A 6,559-nucleotide genomic window follows, 5' to 3' on the forward strand; every position below is an offset into this window, starting at 1 on the left:
ACCTCACTTTGAGAACCACTACTCTAACACGTTGCTACTCTTTTGAAGGTGCTATATATATATTGTTGGGAACGAGGTCCTGACTGTTAGGCTAATACCTAATGGTTACTACTGAACTGCTACTACTACCCCTTAGCCAGTTTCCAATTGAGAGTTTATCTCACATGGTCAGTTTTTCTCAATAGTGGACACAACTGCTCCAAGACCTACATTGTTTAGTCGCGAGTTTGAAACAGAAGACCAGTGCCTATACTTGTTTGCACTGTCGCTATGGGCTTGTAGCCAGAGCTGTAGACGTGGGACTTGTACTTGACTCGTGAAAGTTGCAAAAGTCAGGACTTGCAGCTTGACTTGAACTCCTCTGCTGAGGGATTTAATGTATCCTACTTTTGACTTCACTGTTTTAAGACCCAACTCAAGACCTAAAAGCAAAAATGTAAAACCCAGTAGAAAAATGGCTCATTCATGGAACAATTTAGGGTCAAGGACGGAATTCATTTGCAAGTGTGACTTGCGTCGCAGCAACCACACTTGCAATTTCCCAGAATTGAATCTTTCTAGTTTGTTACGTTACAGGATTGCCTATTGAGAAAAGTTCTCAGAGTACTTTTGCATGGCTGAAAGTGATAACCCCTTTGCGATTATATGCACAATATTGTCCAGAGGGCAGCTCAATAATTATGTTTGATGAGTAAACATAAAATCAGGAGTGTACTAGGATGCTAGTATGTCGCAGGGACTTACCCCAATCCAAACCTTGATGCTGAGTGCCAAGCAGGAAGGTACCAGTTTTATAGTCTTTGTTATGACTTGGCTGTGGATTGAACCCCGATCTCCCAGTCTTAGGGACACTCTAACAATAATCTGAATTCCAGGTTACTTCTATTATATATATTTATTTTAATCTACAATGACATCATGGAAGGTCATCATCAGAATCCAATGAACATTGGATGTTGTTGAGGTGTCCTACGTATAAAATGTGAAATCATGATGTATAGTTGCTGAGACTTGGTCCAGTGTCGGGGTAGTACTGTGATGAGAGGGGTCTGGTGCACCTACCATGTGCTAGTGGGTCGGTCAGAATGTGTCCTCCCCGTGCTGAACTCGAATACGTCCAGAAACGTAGTGTCTCGTCTCCTTGCTCCCATAAAGATGGCCTCGACTTCTGGTGACACAGCCAGGTATAGAACCCTGTAGGAGTGTCCAGTCCGTTTGGCCACCTTGGTTAGTGATGGGAACTTCAATAGCAGGATCTGGTTCTGAGAGTAGCCGTGGGTGCTCACCAGTTCTTCAGCGTGTTTGGACCAGGCCAGGTTGCAGATCCTCGGTGGCCCCATGTCTGTGCTCTGCAGGGCCGGGCCCTTTACTGTGATCCAGAAACAGGGGCACAGCGAGGTGCTGGTGGTCCGGGGACCACCAGCGGCTGCACACCGCCTGCCGGTGTCCATGCAGCCTCCTCTCATGGGGGATGGTGTTCTGATGTCACTCTGCTGCTCCCTGTTCTTCACCAAGGCACCCTAACCCTACATGGACTGATTGACCCTCAGGGCTGGTGACCCCCACCCCCCTCCTACTGTATCCCAGATCTGGACATAACCTTTATGGTTTCACATGGCAGCTAACTGTAAATTGCTCTGGATTAAGAGTTTGCTAAATTGTAAATTGCTGCCTGACTGCCCTTCAACACAGTGACATATCAGAATCTCTTGAAGCTTGTTTACTGAGCGGTCACATAATCTCGTCACCTGTCTGACAAAATGCATTCCACAGGAAGACACAGGCCCCCAGGTCCATGCTGAGCAGGTCGTCCTGCATCCCTGGGGCATCCAGCACCTTGAATGGGATTTTTGAGATCTTGCAGCCTGACTTGTCAATTATGACTGTGGTAACGGGTGTTTTTTCAAGCCCATGCCGGGGAGTGGCTGACTCAACCGCTCGCTATCCTAATGACGAGAATCTCGTCTTTAGTGTGGACATTCTGGACAAAGGACAAATTGACATTGGTATTCAATGAGTTTAATTGTGTTGGCAAGAACCCTCTGTAATACTGTTGTGTAGTGATGTGGCCATTCCCAGGCTTTTATTTCCCTTAATGGGTTTGTCAATCTGAAATTGCACATGGGCATTGACTGGTATATGCATGGACTGATGAACCTGATTTTTCACTTTCCCTAACTCTATGCTGCTAATAAGCATTTGTAAAACATCTGTAATTGCAGCCCCACATCCCTGAGTATGGCTTACTGAAAATAGCGGACGTACAAGCCCCACCCACAATACCTTTTTTTGCCGTGACACTGTCCTGCGACAAAGTATGACTCTGCATTTAGTGTGCCCGTTTCTCCAAATGTCCTTAAATCCACCCTTGTGTCGGATTTAAGTAAAAGAGCAAAAAGAATCTGGGTTTGTGACTTGACGTCTCGAATGACTTGAGACTTGACTTAGGCTTACCTTTAATGACTAATGGGTGACAGTGACTCAGGATATAGAGCAGTCGTTTGGGGACTGGAAGGTTCCTGGTTTATTCCTTGAGCAGGTTTGTGCTTTACATGGTTGCTGTCAGTTTTGAATGGGTGAATGTAACTCATAATGTAAGGCGCTTTGGTTAATGGCACAACAGAAAAGCAGACGTTTAGTTTTATTTGACTTGGACTTAAAGCAGCTCTGCTACTAGCATGCAGGACTTAACAGTGGTTCTCAAAGTGAGGTACTGGCATCCCAGAGGCCCTTGAGGGGATTCCAGGGGGTCCTCTAACGACTCTAACCCTATTCTATACTTAGGATATTCAAAAATAGACGATCAGAAAGTGTCACGCATTGTGACATTTTATTTGTGAAAAATGTGGAATAATGTTGAAAAGAAAAGAAAAACACCAGTCTTATATTAGCACACAATCTTTTTAAAGGGCGGTCCACAGCCAAATACTTGAAAATGTTTGAGAACCACTGCTGTACAATACTACAAAGTCCTCGAATACCGTGCTTCAAAGTCACCAGCCCTAGAGCCACGCAACACCGGCCCTACACATGGGCATGGCCAGAAAAGCCTATGGGGTTTATGGATCACATCGCACACATTTCAGCACAGTTCAGATCTAAGATCGGTCAAACTTGAATTTAAAGCTATCAACATTAGTAGATTCCTTGATTGCATTTTCAATGCGAAAATGATTCTAGAGAAAAGGGACTCGGTATTGTTAAGACTCCTCTCCTGATGTCTGGAGGGGTCAAGAGGTGGTAGGGAGAGGATTCCGTTTTGTTTTGTTTTGTTTTGTTTTTCTCGTCTTGAATCTTTGAACTGCCTTTGAATTTCCCATAATTCTGTTTCTTTACATTCAGTTGGTGTTACATGGAAATGCACCATCCTCTTGCAGTAGCCTACAAGAGGAGGGTAAAGACATTGGATGGTAATCATATTTTTAGATTATCAGTGGGAAGTACAAATTGTTGACTCATGTACTGGCCAGTCATAGAAGATAAAACCAGAATTTATAAATCAAGTCTCAACTCTATTAGAGCCCAACTGATAAATTAGTCTGGTCAATATAAGGCCATTTTTGACATCTGTATCAGCAATTATGCAGCTGTTGTCTTTTTTTTTTTTTTTTTTTTTATCAAGTTCACAGTGTCACAACGCGAGCTTGTGGATCAACTAGTTTTGTGGTTAAAATTGAATAAATAACACTTTGTTTATTATTATTATGATTTTTGCTAAATGTTCTCAAATAGAAAAGTTGACTAAGATTTATCTAGTCAGCCCGAGTGAACAATGATGATGTGTTTTTTGTTTTGTTTTGTTTTGTTTTTTGCCTCTATTTTTGCCTTTGTCCAGGCTTCTCTGGAATGTGCTGTGTGGGATTCATAAATGTATGGAAATGCAAAAACAAATCGTGAGGCAGGTTTTTTAAACAGCTGGAAATTCACCACCACACTGTGAAACAATGGATCACTGGGGGGAAAAAAAACTATCTATGCCATGAAGTGATGTGAATTTTTATCAGGTAAAAGCTGTAAGAATGATACAAGTAATTTAATATCGGAATGTATATATATCAGAACCCTGTTATTCTTTCCTGAATTTCCTGTACTTTAATTTCTATTTGTGTGTGGCATGTTTTACCTCCAGGATAAAGTTAATCAAATATATGTTCTTTATTCCATAACAGTTTTATGCTTTGGAGGGGGGGATTTAAGTTGTTCCCCCCACCCTATGACTTTTTATGTTTTACAGTTGCCTTGTTTTTTGACCACTCAAGAGCATGACGAACAAAAACCTTAACTTTTAGCAATCCATCTTCTCTGGACACGGATGGCTTAACCACTTAAACCATATTCTTGGTTGAACGGAGTCTCTCAGGGCTCTCTATACTAGCGACCTTTTGGTTTTAGCTCTACATTAAATATTTTGGCTCAAAATAGCCGGTCTACCAGCTACCAGTCACGGCGCATTGCATTGCAACATATTGTGAGCTTGCAGATCTGCTATTTCCTGCGGAGGTCTTTTCCCCACAATACGGATGCTGGGGTTTAAGTGGTTAACCCTTTGTTATGCAGAGACACATCTGCTGTTTTTGGTGCGCTTGACACCAGTTCACAACTATAAATCAGGCATTACGTTACCAAGGATCTGTCAGAAGAAAGCTCTTTGGCCTCTTGCTCCATAATGCCAGTGTATTCCTCATTTCTTTTGGTGGTATGGTTAGTTTTCTTAGTTTCTTTTTATATCTGTGAGCAATGCTGCATGACTGCCTCAGACTTCGGAGCACTTGTACTGCACTTTGCAGAGCTGGAATATGCACCATACTAGTGCTGAGAGATCTGTTATTTTGCCTTTTTTCGAAGTGTGTGTTACATATTTAATTCTTGAACATTGCCTTTGAATTACCTTGTTTGTGGTTCATTTTGAATGACCTTTTATGACTATATGTACTGTATGTATGGCATTGTTTGGTTTCAGAGCATGGTGGACCATTGTGTTGTTTTTATTACACTGCCTGTTATTATAAAACGGTTGAATTAATCAGGAATGGTGTAAATAAACTAATCCTACTGGCCTTTTTAATAACTTGAAAGGAGTTTGCTTTTTTATTTTCTAAGTACAGTATATTTGTAAGTGTGCACATACAGACAAATGACGTTATGCTGCCCTCTAGTGGCAATATTTTACAATGATCATTTTAGATTTAGGCCTAGAATTATTGAATGCTTCAGCCATTTGAAAAAGTCGTGAAAATGTATGCAAATCTTTGAATATATGTATTTTTTAAGCGAACATTTGTAACTCAAATTTTGCTTCTGGGTGGTCCCTGGAACTACATATTTTGAGATGGGGTCCATGGCCAAATACATGTCATTTTGGGGGTCCCTCACATGAAAAGGTTTGAGAACCACTGACATAGTAGTCTCTCAAGAACAGACTAACTGAGCTCCAGTTAAGTGAAAAGGACCTTTTCTTTGACGATGGCTCGCCAGATGGCTGACATAGATACATGGGTTTTTCAAAAAACCTTTGAAGGATTCAAAAGACACTTATAGAATCGGGTCAAAATTCAAATTTTCAAGATTTTTCAGAGTGCCGCGCTGTGAGCTTGTATATCTGCTATTTTTAATACTTAACCCTTAAGTTCTGTTCAGATTCACTACACCTTCGTTCTGTTCGGGTCATTTTGACCCGGGGGATATTTGGTTTAAAAACAAAACCACTAATATAAATTTTAACTTAATAAATCATCATGATACATTGACTTTGACTCAATACCAAACAATTCATATGATATATATGGTAAATGTTTGCATTTCTGCTTTGCTATATCACATTAAACTGAAAGAGCTAAATTGCTAATTGGGCATTATTAGCGCATATAATGCCTCATTTGCATATCTAAACATATGATTTCAGAAAACTTGTAATTCAAAAAATCTTAGTTTTGATGTAAGTAATCAACAGGAAAAGTTTCATTGTGGTAGCTATTAGTTATTTTTTTTACCCCATTCACCTGTAGTGTCTCGCCTTAAGGTTCAAAAAGATATGAGGGGGGTGTAGCATGGTTGTAGTGCAAAAATATATTTTTTAAATGTTCATCTCAGAAGAATCTTTAAGGCCAGTGAGTTTCAGGTGGAAAAAATGTGAACTTCTACCATTTTTTTCCAAATGAAAATGTAAAACGGGTCAAAATGACCCGAACAGAACTTAAGGGTTAAAGCATAAAATAATAATACACAATAATGTGTACCGGTTCTGAATGGATTAAACATTCAACAGGTATCTATTACAGCATTCCTTTGGTCTTTTTAAGTAGAAAATCGGTTTTCTCAAACTTAGTTTAGTGGCAAATTTAAAAAAATGTTTTTAATTGTTATGGGGGTGAGATCAGATTTGTTCATATAAAATCAAATTGTTTGATTTGACAATTTAAAGCGTTTGAAAAACTATCACATAAAGGTTTCTAATATCCGAAGAATCAGTTGGCTCTTATTTATGCCATTTGCATCCATGCTCTCATACTATGCCCATGTTAAATCCTAATGTCATGGACTAAGACCTGAATAGCCCCAT

Source organism: Nannobrachium achirus (genome assembly GCF_963921795.1).
Source record: "Nannobrachium achirus genome assembly, chromosome: 15".
Lineage (NCBI taxonomy): Eukaryota > Metazoa > Chordata > Actinopteri > Myctophiformes > Myctophidae > Nannobrachium > Nannobrachium achirus.